The sequence below is a fragment of the Copadichromis virginalis genome, linkage group LG13 (genome assembly GCF_057382275.1).
Source record: "Copadichromis virginalis isolate Kocher_CV1m ecotype Utaka linkage group LG13, C_Virginalis_male_GT1.1, whole genome shotgun sequence".
NCBI classification, from domain to species: Eukaryota; Metazoa; Chordata; class Actinopteri; order Cichliformes; family Cichlidae; genus Copadichromis; species Copadichromis virginalis.
In genome coordinates this window covers 7,851,182-7,865,588 of record NC_140630.1, presented here as the reverse complement: position 1 = coordinate 7,865,588, position 14,407 = coordinate 7,851,182, and the positions used below count along the sequence as shown (strand labels likewise).

General features: G+C 42.5%; 1 pseudogene; it reads left to right on the top strand.

Moving 5' to 3' along the window:
• Positions 1-326: 326 nt before the first annotated feature.
• Positions 327-6,407, top strand: LOC146695174 (histone H1 pseudogene; annotated as a pseudogene).
• Positions 6,408-14,407: the final 8,000 nt, after the last annotated feature.

Below are 14,407 nucleotides of genomic sequence, written 5' to 3'. Positions count from 1 at the left end.
GTGTGCAACGTTTCCATGAGCAGTTTTCCTGCATCTTGACTTGTGTGTAGAGTGTTCATAACATCAGCATCATGTTTTTGATTATTTGTTTGTTGGGTTGAAAAATAGTTAAATAAACTGGTGATCATATTTACGGATCACCATGGCACATATCATCAGCCATGTGATTTATTTTTGCAGATGACAAAGTGAGTGTGAATGTGTCTGACATCACAGTGTTTTTGTGCACTGTGCAAGAGTAATTGCCTTTGATTGTGAGTGACAGCGGTGATTTTGCAGGTCACCAGCTATTGTAAATAAAAAATTTAAAAAAAGAGTGAATAAGAGGGAGAATTTATATTGTAGGAAAAAATAATCATAGGAAAAAGGTTTTGTGTTGATCAACCAAAAAAAAACAACTATAATTTCATTTTCTGCTTTTAAGAAAGGATTGTTCACAAAAACACAGAGCGAGAGAGAGAGATATGTGTTGATTAAGCAGTGATGATAATAATGAAATGTCTTAGTTTGTCACTTTCAGGTGAAAAGCAGACCTGAATCAATTTTCCACATGCAGCGGTCGGAAGAAAGTTATAGTTTAACATCATTGGAAACATGCAGGCCAAGTTTCTGGCTGACTTATTTACAGTGCCATGTGTTTCTCAACCTCACAAGCGAGCTCACTCCTCCCTGAAGATAAGGAATGCAGCTCCATGATAAAGAGACAGCAGCAAGTCCTGAGCACAAAAAGTCCCAGCAAAGCAGCAGCAATGTGGATAAACAGCAGCAGCAGAAGAAAGCAAACCCATCTTCCTGTCTGATTGGATGAATTCCACGGAGGGGCGAGCAAGATGGCGGTGGCAGCATGTTGAAATGCTCAAAAAGGACTGAGTGACTCGGGCAAGCCACATGCAGCTAGCATGCTGGCTAGCGACATGAAAGAAATGGACCCTTCGTGATGCGTTCAACGTGCCAGCGCTGTGGTGGGAAAGGCTCCATCATAAACACGCCCTGCGCCGAGGTTCAGGCCAAGAAGAAGAAGACGATGACTTCCAAGCCCAAGAAGGTCGGCCTCAGCGTGGGCGAGCTGATTGTGAAAGCCGTGGCCGCTCTCAAGAAGGCTCTGGCTGCCGGAGGCTACGATGTGGACAAGAACAAGGCCCGTGTCAAGACCGCCATCAAGAGCCTGGTGGCGAAGGGCACTCTGGTGCAGACCAAGGGCACCAGGACCTCCGGATCCTTCAAGATGAACAAGGCTACTGAGAGCAAAGCCAAGAAGCCCGCCGCGGCCAAAGCCAAGAAACCGGCAGCAGCTGCTAAGAAGTCGCCCAGGAAGGCAGCAGCAGCAGCACTTCAGCCACTAGCACGAAGTCAACCGCATCAGAGGACAATAGTGAGAGTGGCTGTGACTTCACTGTGCATGTGAAGAAAACGTTTGAGGAGAACTGAACAGTTGGAGTTTGACATTTGCCACCTGTGGAGTAAAATGGCAAGAAGAGACAGTGGGACACAGGACAAAGCTGAAGGAGAACTGCCGGCTGTTGGACTGTTGAAGTGGGAGAGGACAACAGAGTGAGAAGACTAGGTGAGAACACATAGGAATTATTTAATGTGGGAAATCAAAATTTGGGTTAGCAAACCTGGGGAAAAACAAAACTGACTGCTTAAGTTGGAAAATTGAGACGGAGTCTGAAACATTGCGAAAATAGAAACATATACAAAATCACACACACACAAGCAGAACATGCATTAACCCTACTAACAATTCCAAACACAAAATGACTCATGAAGACTCATAGCACATTAGTTAAGAAATGATTAAATAATAGCAGAGAAGTGTGTAGGAAAGGCAGCTTTAAGAACATGCTCTGCTGGAGATGCAGCTCCACAGACATGCATTAGACCTGCCTAATAACACAAACACATGTAATGAAAATTAGCTTGTTATCTTTCATCAGTGTTAAAATAGTGTCAATTTAGCAGACACTTGTTATTAAATACTGAATTTATCCAATGCAAAAAATTGACTCTCCAGGTTGCAGGACAACAGTTTAACTTTTGTGGGAAAAAAGATCCTGGTTTGACCAACCAGTGATCAGACAATAAATTTAGTTGTTAAAATGGTAAATTGGGAGAAGCTTCCTGCTTGATTGAGGCAGCACATGTAATTTACTGTATGAGGGAAATTGTCTTTTGTGATACTATTTTGAACATGCTTTTCTGTCGTCCTGTCAACTTAGTGGGTTAATAGCTGATATGCAAATTAGTGATCGGTTTTAGATTAATGAAAGGTGACTGAATTCTAGCACGAGTGAATGAGATGTGTTGGAGTTGTTGTGTGTTGAGTGGAGACTCTAAAACACTGAGTTTCCTGCTTTGATGTGCGAGTGAATCCTGTATTTAGATACACAACTCTGAATACGTCAGAACAGACTGTTTTGTGAAGTGCATGACAGCATGTCACATGTTTTATGATGAAGGGAAAAGGAAAATTGAATAAAATAGATCTGTGGCTTAAATGAGTGAAGAGCACAGACCTGGTAATTAAACTCATAGCTAATAAGACATTAGGATTATGTTGTGTGTTGTGCAGCTGATGGTTGATTTGGAGTGAATCTAGCTGATGATTTTTCTTTTGTTGTGAAGTTGAGCCTGCCGATTAGTATGATGGTATGATAAACCATGCTAATGGTATGATTTACCTGAGATGAGGAGTTTGTGTCATGACTTAACAAGGCCTTTTTATTTTGATACTTTCACAGTGCACTGAAAGTTTTGTTTGATAATCTCTGTTATTTTTCATTTTTATCTTTTGAACAGGCACTGATTTTGTTTGTCTATTTTCTTTTCTTTAAGCAGATCTGCACGTCGGGAATTAAAAATGCTACACGTCGTCGAGAAAATTGTGCCAAGTGAGTTCTCCACATTTAAATGGACTCTGGAGAAAGCCACTTATTTGGGACAATTGTTAAATGACAGTCCCAGTCCAAAAGGATTCAGCGATGTAATCCAAACTAAAGTTCTTCTTTTTCTTTTTGAAATGACGTCATTTTGCTGAGAGTGGAAACTAAATGCGACGATAGGTTCCACTATCAGCAAAGAAAGAAAGAATGAATGCATGAATGAGTGAGTGAAAGGAAAACAAACTGACTGACTGGTAAAAGCTGACAAAAGCTGACAAGACTTTACTGATGTAACACGACTGTGTGAAGTTGACCCCCGCCTGGCAGGGGTGCAGATGAGTCTGTGTGTGCTTCCCTTTACAGGAGCAGAAAGATGACAGCAACACTCGAGGTTGCATGATGATTTAACCTTTTAAATGCCATTTTCTGTGTCTGTGCATTTATCAGGTGTGTTATTCATAGGCTTGAGTTGCTCACAGAGATATCTGTGACAAAGTATGCATACGCCTGCGCAAGCGCTAATATTTGCATTTTCTTTTCTTACAGCGTGCCAGTTCTTCATGTGAATTGATGATGCGATTTATACCAGGACAACTGGTTGATGTTTTTTCCTACTACAGGATTTCTGGGTTTATGTGTGAGGAAAACTGTGTTTACAGGTTATGAGTGGTGATGCTGTTGCATTGTGTTGATGGGAAAATGTGAAGGTTACTTTGATAATGTGAATAACATGTGTGAAATTTCCTGTGTTGAGAACTGGTGTTACTTCTTTCCACAGCTAGGGTTGACTTTATGGTGTTTTTATGGCACCTCTGGAACCTGTTGACCTGTGTCTGACCTCTGTCTGACTACAGTCAATGTGTATTGCTAATGTTAGTTTCTTTGAGAATGCTGTGGAAGGTTCAGCTGAAACGGACAAGTGACATGAGTAAAACAAATAAGTGATACAGTGTTTCTGGGGTAGTTTGATATGGGCTCATTAGCTGGCCACTTTTGAGCCCATAGTAATATATAAGTGGAGTGACTTTGCTTAGGAGCAGTCACCGATTACATTAATGTTGCCTGAGTACATGGGATGATCCATGTCTGAGGTGACTTATGAAAATAATTGTAGTTTGCTGATTTGAGAAAACCTGCACATGACACTTGTCTTGCTGATGTTGAATGCTTTTTGTCCTTATGATACAATTGTTTACAGGTATGGAGTTTGATTTTACTTCCAGATTTTGTTTTCCAGGCCATGATGGTGTGTATGCAGGCTCCTGGGAGAGCCAGGTGTTAAGCAAACTTAATATGCAAAGCACACTAACATTTTCATTGCAGGATTATGGGTCCAGGGTGGTGCTGCTCCAGGGGAGGAGATGCCCTGATGTTGCCTGGGATATGATCTAGCTAATCTTTTTCTTTAAGACTGGAATCCAGGTTTGATGAGTTGACTCATGGGTGTGTCCATGCGTCAAGAGGAGGGGTCCAAGGATTAACATTAAACAATGTTTTTTATTATTGTTGCAGTGATTTGTGTGATTAGCCGTTTTATTTACAAATATTAAACCTATGCAAGTGGTGCACCCATGTTCAGATGAGGCTTTGATGGCCTATAAGTGAAGTTCACTGAACTAAAGAATGTGGTTTGATGATTGTTGACATACTCTCCAAATAGTTTGTCTTCCTAGCAAGGAAATACAGGTGCAGCAGTAATCTCCTGAGAAATCTTCAGAGGCCCAGTGAGAAGCGCATAGCTGACAGGACCAGGCAGTGGTTGAGGTCAAAGATCAAGCTGGTTGGGGCCCATCATGAAATCAGACCTTGGAGCCACAGCAAGGACCATGAAACTGCCTGCAAAATAGAGGAGAGGATCGTCCACAAGATGGGAGAGAGGCTTCAGGAGGATCAGAGATCATCTTCAGCACAGCAGACATCACACAGAGAGCTGTGCTACTAAGCTTCCAGGAAATCAAGAGGAGACTTCCCACAGCAAGATTTTAAATAAAATGAAAGATTCAATATTGACGCTGAGGAAGACAACTAAGGTGTACGACGTGCTCTGCCTTAAACCTTCAGCAGCGTTGGAACATGAAAACTCGTGGGATGAGGGGAGCGTGCCAAGCTCCATCGACAGCGCAGAAGGAGTTCGAGGATGACATCATGATTCTGTGAAAGCACAGGAACCAGAAGCTATGGTGGTGATAACAGCAGTTTCCTATGAACATCACCTAACGCTGTGCCACTGTACTGTGCATACGATGACACTCTGAAGGCTGCTGGGATCATAACAGCAGTAAGATGACGGAACCCAGCACCCTTTCCACAGAGAGCTTTTTCTGCAGAGCGTGGACAATTAAGGAGTCATAAATATCCCCCTCACAAGACGAAGGTCTGAAGTCAGGTGATGGGGGCTGGTAAGAGGCCATAAAACTAGAGTGCTGAGAGGTCTGCAGCTTTGGAAATAGCTGAGACCCATGTTGACAAACAACAAAACCAACTAGTATGTTTGAATGTCTATTCTACATACATTTGGACTCTGGTCCTATGGACAGTGATGGAAACAACTGGAAGAGACATTCATGACGCCCTGCAGAGCTTAAACCACTCTGCAGAGAGACATGTGATGTGCACACCCGGAGGAAGCATCACCAAGCTGAGATGTTTTTGAAAATGTTACTTTCTTAGTTTCACTATTAAATTAACAATTTCTTTGTTTGCTCGTAAGATGCAGTTTGCCATGAGATGAGCTCAATGAATGGGGTAACTGCTAATACATTTATTAAACTGTGTACCTTTTCAGTAATTTAGGGTGATTTGACATATGTTGAGTATAAAAATGTTTGCATTGAAACTGTCAGACATGAGGTATTCATACCTGGGAACTTTTCAGGCATAAAGGTCAAAAAGGGGGGAAATGTTAGATTTGTATTGTTGATTGTCATTTATGCTTAGAAATATTTACTTATATATGCTTAGAGTTTTGTAATTAGTTGTAGATTGGTAGAGGTTTTGATCCTTGATAGTCTGCAAACTTTGTGTGTATTAGACAGCACTTTGGGAGCATGAGAGGTCATACCGTGTCTTATTATTTTATGGTAGGATTAACGTAGTTGCGTCTGTTCTAGTCTAAGTGCTCTTTGTTTAGATGAACTGCAGGACTTCCTCACCGTGTTATCTAGGATGAACCATCTAGGGTGAGGGGGAGGCTACCCTCTTCCTGACCAAGGATGTTTGACCCTTTGATCAGCAGTCCCCACACACACACACACACACACACACACACACACACACACACACACACACACAGGCAAGGTACTCTTTGTTTGTATGTAGACGTCATATGTTAATGAACTTATGCATATTCATGTAACCTCAATAAAAGGACAGTGTATGGGAGAACGGACGAGACCAACTGGAGTCAAGCGGTTGTCCGGTTCTCTCCCGTGCACGAGTAACATGAAGAACTTTGCCTATTTGTGTCTTGCTTAGCAGTGTAATTATATTGTCTTAACGTTCCAGCGAATAGGTTTATGCTACAAACCTAACATTGACATCACTTCAATTTGTGTGAATAGAATAAAACTCCAAGAGCACAGTTGCCTGCGAGAGTGTGTGTGCGTACGCCCTACAGCCCTCAGAAAGCAGAGGCTGTCACATGCATGGTGGCTGTTTTGTACGCTTGACTTCTTTGTTCCACACATGTGGTTTGCTGAATTTGCAGATGAGGACAGTAGGTGTGTGCTTGTCTGATGAAATGTATGTCACTCAGATTCAAGTGAACCCGAGCAGATTCACAGACATGGAAAGTGTAATCAAGACTAGAGAAGTTCTTGTTTATTTTCAGGTTCTGTTGCTTTATGATTTTTTGTTTTAGTTTTCCTAATTGTGCAGTTTTACTCAGTGTCATGAGTTTTTTTTCCCCCCATGGTTGTATTGTAGTTCTAGTTTCTTTCCTGTATTTATAGAGTTTAAGTTCATGTTTCTATTTTTTTAAATTATTGTTAGTCATTTCATGCTTAGTAGTCAAGTGTTTCTTGTGTTTAATTATACTTCTTCCCCTGTATGATTAATTTTATTGCCTTCACCTGTGTCTAGTTTTGTTTCCACTACCCCTGCCTGACTATCTATCTTCATGGTGATCTGTTATTTTTAAGGCATTATTGGATTTGTTCTTGCATCAGCTTCTGTATACAAAAAAATAAAAGTTACTTGTTTTTTTCCTGGGAATTATTTTTCTACACCAGAGGTTTCAGTTGATTCACAAAAATAGAAAAAAGTCATCTAATTTGTTTTTTTACTCAAAAAAATACAGTTCCTGTCATGGTGCTGGGTCATTTGACCGAGCCTTTTGAGTTTATGGTTTTTTGTGTTGTAATATTTGGGTTTTTTATTTTCTGTGTGTCTTAGTTACGTGCTTCCTGTTTTATTTTGGTAGCCTCATGTTCCATGTTCAGTGTGTTTAGTTTTGCTTCCCCTGTGGCATCATGTTCATTTGTATCACCTGTGTTCCCCATGTGTTTCCACTTCCCTTGTACCCTTCTGTGTATCTAAAACCTCTGTCTTCCTTTGTTCATGTTGTCTGTTGTCATCGTCACATGTCCACAGATTTCAGGTTTCTTGAGTCTCAGTTTTGTCATGCTCCTGTTCATTTATTTGTTATGCTTTTTCATATCTAGTTTAGTTCTCCCAGTCTAGGTTACTGGTAGTTTCACCCTTGCCCTTTGTTTGTAGTTTCTCCTAACAGCTTGAAGAAACTCATGTGAAGAAACTCAGCCTCTCGTGTGTCTGCTTAGGTCTGCTCCACAAACTCACCTGCCACTCGGCCTTGACAGTTCCTAAATCAAGCTCGTATTTTCAATCCTGAATATCCAGAACATCCGTGCATAGGTTATTGCAGAGCTTCAGTATGAGACCCTTAATTTACATAAGATTATATGCAACCCAGGTTTCGCATTGATGTGTTACAAGTTATCGTTTCACCCTTTGTTTAAATGATGACTGAAGTAAATTACTTCACCATATTGTAGATGGGATTCTATACAATTTGTCTCTGTGTTATGAATAATTGATGAATGATATCTTGTTAATTCCAAATAAACTGTCATAATCGCAAGATGAAGTGAAGAACTGATCAAGGAATGAAAAATGCCGCTATAATGTTGGGCACATGATCTAAAGCAGGGGTAGGGGGGGACTCCAGGCCTTAACGGTCAGCGTCCTGCAGGTTTTAGATGTGTCCTTGATCCAACATTTAAATGGCTAAATCACCTCCCCAACATGTCTTGAAGTTCTCCAGAGGCCTGGTAATGAGCTAATCATTTGATTCAGGTGTGTTGACCTGGGGTGAACTCTATAACCTGCAGGACACTGGCCCTTGAGGCCCGGAGTTCCCCAAAGATAATGAAAGCAGGTCTGCTTTTTTGTTTAAGTTTAAAACTAAAAAAAAATAAATAAATAAAAAAATTCTCTCTGCAACCATCGGCCAAAACTCATAAAAAGGTCAGTCCCGTGAAATCTGGATAATGTTGCAAGGATCAGGTCTGGAGCAGCTGTCTCACACACACAACAGGAAATGCCTGGATGTTTTCCCACGACTGGAAACTCTGTTCATTGAAGCACACTCATTCACCCTGAACTCACTGGAAAATTACCTTTTTAGCTAAAGAGTTGGCAGAGTAAAGGCCCTTTAATATCCTGTTTCAGTCAGTTGGAAAAAAATTGGTTATATTTCTTATTAATTTTTAAAAAAAAAAGATAAAACAAACATGACAGTAAGATCCCAGCATTTTTATGTTTTTGTCTTTTAGCCAAGGAAGAAATGTTTTACACAAAAGTTTCAGAGATGCTCTTCTGCATTCCTTGGTTGTGAGGAGTGGTTATTTGAGTCACTGTTGCCTTCCATCAGTTTAAAGCAGTGTGGCCATTCTCCTCTGACTTCTGACATAAACATGGCAATTTGACCCACAGGACTGGATTGGGAAATTTTTGTTTATAGGACCAATCTCTGTAAAATCTAGAAAAAGCTTTGTGGAAAAATCCAAGTAAATCAGAACTTTTAATGATACTCAGAACTACCTTACCCATTCTGATGCTCGGTTTGAACTTCAGCAGGTTATCTACATGATTAAATGTACAGAGTTGCTGCCATGTGAATTGATGATTACATATTTGTGTTAACAAGTGGTTGAATAGGTATGACAGGAAGAGGAGTGTTTACACTTCAGAATTTAAGCTAAACTCTAATTAATTCCAAAAGCATCTGTTGTTGTTCGGAGACATACAAGCAATGCCAAACAACACAGAAAATGTATATCAGTTTACACACACTGTTATCACAATTTTATTTCTATGCTGTGGGGTTTTAAATTGCTGGTCTTGAAAAGAGGGATGCAAGCATGGCAAACCTCCCTTGTAAACACAGACAAAATAAATAAAACAAAACAGCCGGCCCTTTGTTCTAATAGAGTCCATAAATAGGACAAAAGAGGCCATAAATACAGAACAGTGCTCTGTGAAGCAGAACAGTCTCTCAGGAGGTATATTCAGCTGGTGTTGTGCTCGTCTTCCTCTCTGCCCTGCTTCAGCCTGGTTTGAATTGCTTTCCATAATTGAGGACAGAGGGAGGCTCCTCATCTCCTAAAGCCTGCAGTCTCAGCCTATCTTAATAGAGATCTCCCCTCTCAGACTGAATCCATGGAACCTCATCAATCTGGCAGTGAATGCCACCTGAAAACAAAAGATGCTTAAGAGTTACTACCTGTAGGCTGAAGGGGAAAAACATGTGCTGATGATCAGATAATGATTAATGCTCAGCAGCGTAGGCTGAGGTTTCCAAAATCCACCAGTACCCCAAAATATCAGTGGTGTTTATTAAATAAGTTGTATGATCTGTCATCAGAGTAATTTAAAAGCCTGGTAATGTAAATTAAAGGCACAGAGGACTTGCAGCCCTCAAACAAGGCTCTACATTATTGTACTGGAACTGTTTGTATGTTATTTCTCCAGGCCTATAGGGGGCGCAGGTTTGCACAGTTTGCTATGTTGAGCCAATTAGTCACTAAAAGAAGTGTGATAGGAAGTGTTTGCTCATGAGTGAAGCAAGACATGGTGTGTTTTCCTCCGATCCAAAGCCATCCACTCCGTTAAATCCCTTTGAGTGGCAATATGAGTAAGTTTCTTAATTGTGTTTACCTTTAAGAGAGGGTATATGACATTATTGAAGTGATTTGGAAACTTTTGATGTGTTTTATATGTCCACTTAAGTTCAACCCAAGCTAATGTTTATGTGACATTTCTGTATTCTGTATCATTTCAGTTTCACACTTTTTTGCATTAAATCCTGTCCAAATACAACACGTGCCTGTTCCTTGGAGGAAGTGATGCAAGAGAGAGTTTAGCTGGCTGTGAATCTCAATATAGGACACTGGGTCACATTGGGTGCAACAGTACAGTGAAATCATAGCGCTCTGCGAGGGACGTCGAGTGACAGTTCTACTCTAACATGGAGAAATCAGAGGCTGAAGGTCAAAACGACGAGGAAGCAAGGTCCACTCGCTCAAGAAGGTCCTCAAAGTCTTCAGGAAAACTGACTGTTAGATCATCTGCAGCATGTTCAAGCAGGTCGTCAGCATCAACCCGAGCCAGTATGGCAGCAGCGCGGGCACAAGCAGAAGCTCAAGCAGCAAAAGCCAGATTAGCTTACGCTGAGAAGGAGATGAACATTAAAGTAGAAAAGGCCCGTCTAGAAGCAACTCTGGATGTAATCAACCTCCAAAAGGAAGCAGATGCAGCCTTGGCTAAAGCAGAGGTAATGGAGTCAGCAGCAGCTCAATTTGACAAAGCTGAATCAGGGGAAGAGTGGCCATTGTCACCCCTACAAGTAACCCCAGAGCAAAAAGTGAGTGAATACATAAATAAACACAGCCACACTGACCTGGTTCCAGACATTACATCTCACCATGATGACAGTAAATATCAGAATGAACAATCCAAACAACCAGTAATGTACACACCTCTTTGTCCCAAACAAGAGCCAGTGCAGTACTCATTCATGCCACAAGATGGGGCAGAGAGACGACTACAAAGAGATGTAAGTCCACAGACTCTCCACGATGCATTACAACTGCAGCACGGATTAAGCTCAAATGATAATGCAGACACCATAGCAAGCGACCTCGCCAGATTCTTAGCCAAGAGTCAGCTAATAACTGGAGGGCTGTCTAAATTTGACGACAAGCCAGAAAATTACCTTAGTTGGAAAGCCACATTCCAGAGCACTGTTAGGGACCTTGGTCTAACAGCCACTGAAGAAATCAACCTACTCATTAAGTGGTTAGGCCCAGAGTCTTCTGAACACGCCAAGAGATTAAAAGCAGTCAACATAAAGCATCCACCTGCCGGTCTGAACATGATATGGTTGAGACTAGAGGAATGTTACGGCTCACCAGAAGCAATAGAAAACTCCCTGTTTGCCCGAATACGAGACTTTCCAAAGCTCTCCAGTAAAGAACCACACAAGCTTCGCGACCTATCAGATCTGCTGTGTGAACTCAAAGCTGCAAAGCTAGATGGTTATTTGCCTGGTTTAAGTTACCTCGACACAGCTAGGGGAGTACATCCAATTGTGGAGAAGCTGCCCTTCCATCTTCAAGAGAAGTGGACAATGGTAGGGTCAAAGTTTAAAGAAGACCACAATGTTAGCTTCCCACCATTCTCATTCTTTGTCGAATTTGTGAAACGTCAAGCAAAAGCAAGGAATGATCCAAGCTTTACCACACCTTTCAACACGACTCTTTCCTATGCCAACCACATGTCCAGCTACAGAAAAGAAAAACCGTTAAGTAACCACAACCAAAGGTCATCGGTTACAGTGCACAAGATGGACATATCATCAGAGGGATCAAAGGTAAAAAAAGCAGACGAAGACATTGAAAGACAGTGCCCCATACATCACAAACCCCACCCACTCAAAAGATGCAGGGGCTTTAGAGCTATGCTGCTTGAGCAGAGGAAGAGGTTCCTCAGAGACAATAGCATTTGTTACCGCTGCCTTGCTTCCACCGGCCACCAAGCCAAAGACTGTACAGTCATGATTAAGTGTGAAGAGTGCAATAGTGAGAAACACCTGGCAGCTCTTCATCCTGCCCCAACACTGCAAATGCTCAGACCTCCTTCATCTCCTGAAGTGCACGGCGGGGAGCAAGCAAATCCACAAGACCCGGATGTTACTGCCACATGCACAGAGGTATGTGGAAATAAAATCACAGGGAGATCCTGTTCTAAGGTTTGCTTAGTGCAAGTCTATCCCAAGGGTCAGCGAGACAACGCCAGAAGGATGTATGCAATAATTGACGATCAAAGTAACCAGTCACTTGCAAAGACAGAGTTTTTTGACATATTTAACATACAAACCACACCTGAACCATACATGCTGAAAACTTGTAGTGGTGTAACACACACGACTGGTAGAAGAGCATGTGGCTACATGGTTGAGTCATTAGATGGAAAAATGAGTTTCCCTCTCCCCGCGCTCATTGAGTGCAATGCCATCCCCAACAACAGGGAAGAGGTGCCAACTGCAGAAGCTGCTTTATACCACCCGCACCTGAAAGCAATAGCTGCTCAAATACCACCTCTCGACCCAAGTGCAGACATTCTGTTGCTGATAGGACGCAACCTTCTGAGAGTTCACAAAGTGAGGGAGCAAATCAATGGCAGAGATAATGACCCATTTGCACAGAAGCTTGACCTGGGCTGGGTTATCATTGGCGATGTGTGTCTTGGTAATGCCCACAAGCCAAGTAAAGTGAATGTTCTGAAAACCTATGTATTGGACAATGGGCGCCCAAGCTATCTCACTCCCTGCGACAGTCACCTTAGTGTAAAGGAGGACTTCAGTCTGAGCCAAACCAAAGCCATCTCCAGTCAACCGCCATCTGCTCTCTCACACCAAAAGCCCACGGCTGAGAATTTGGGAGACTCTGTGTTTTGTCACACCAGCAACGACAACCACCTTGCTCATTCAGCTGAAGATGTAATCTTTTTGAAAAAGATGGCAGGCTTCTTCAAGGACAATACAAACAGCTGGGTTGCACCACTCCCGTTCCGAACCCCCAGACGCAAACTCCCGGATAACCGGTCCTACGCCTACCAACGGCTGATGTCGTTACGACGTACGCTCGACAAGAAACCAGAAATGAAAACACATTTTGTGGAATTCATGCAGAAAATGCTAGATAACCAACATGCAGAGCTCGCACCACCTCCCAATAGAGACAAAGAGAACTGGTATCTCCCCATTTTTGGTGTGTACCATCCCCAAAAGCCAGGGAAGATACGCGTTGTGTTTGATTCGAGTGCACAGTTTGATGGAGTGTGCCTCAATGAGGTGCTGCTTTCTGGCCCGGACCTGAACAACACACTTTTGGGTGTGCTGCTTCGCTTCAGGAAAGAACCAGTCGCAGTCACAGCTGACATTGAACAAATGTTCTACTGCTTTGTGGTCCAAGAAGACCACAGAGACTACCTTCGCTTTCTTTGGTACAAAGACAACGACCTTGGCAAAGACGTAGTAGACTACAGAATGAGGGTGCATGTCTTTGGTAACAGTCCTTCCCCTGCAGTGGCAATTTACGGGCTGAGACTGGCAGCAAGGGAAGCAGAAAGCGAGTATGGAACTGATGCCCGAGACTTCGTAGAGCACAACTTCTATGTCGATGACGCATTAAAGTCTTTCCCAACTGCAGCTGAGGCTGTTGATGTCCTACAGAGAACTCAGAAAATGCTTGCCCTCTCAAATCTACATCTCCACAAGATTGCTTCCAATAAAGTGGAAGTGGTGAGTGCATTCCCCCCTGAGGATAGGGCCAAAGATATCAAAGATCTCGATTTAACAACAGATGAGCTTCCAGTCCAGCGCAGCTTGGGGGTAAGTTGGAACCCCACAACAGACACGTTCACATTCCACGTTCCACAAGAGCAAAAACCCTTCACTCGCCGGGGCGTACTCTCAACAGTGAACAGCTTGTTTGACCCTCTTGGTTTGCTTGCACCTGTAACCATCAAAGGCAGACTTCTTCTCAGAGAGCTCTCCAGCGGCAACCTTGAGTGGGACAGTTCCTTACCCCAAGACATGTACGACGGCTGGAGAAGGTGGCATGACTCGCTACGAAGTCTCACAAACCTGCACATTCCCCGCCCCTACGTCACGTTCTCCATCTCACAAGCCACATTCATCAAACTTTGTGTTTTCTCAGACGCTTCAGTGAAAGCCATCGCTGCGGTAGCTTACCTGAAGGTCACACATGAAGATAGGCACAGTGAGGTCGGATTCGTTATGGGTAAGGCCAAACTAGCTCCTGTACCAGAACCGACCATTCCTCGATTAGAGCTGTGCGCTGCAGTGCTTGCTGTGGAGATGTCAGAGCTTCTCACAGTAGAACTAAACGTAAAGATTGACAAGACAACATTCTACACTGACAGTAAAGTGGTGTTAGGATACATTAACAATCAAAACAGAAGATTCCATGTATATGTGAACA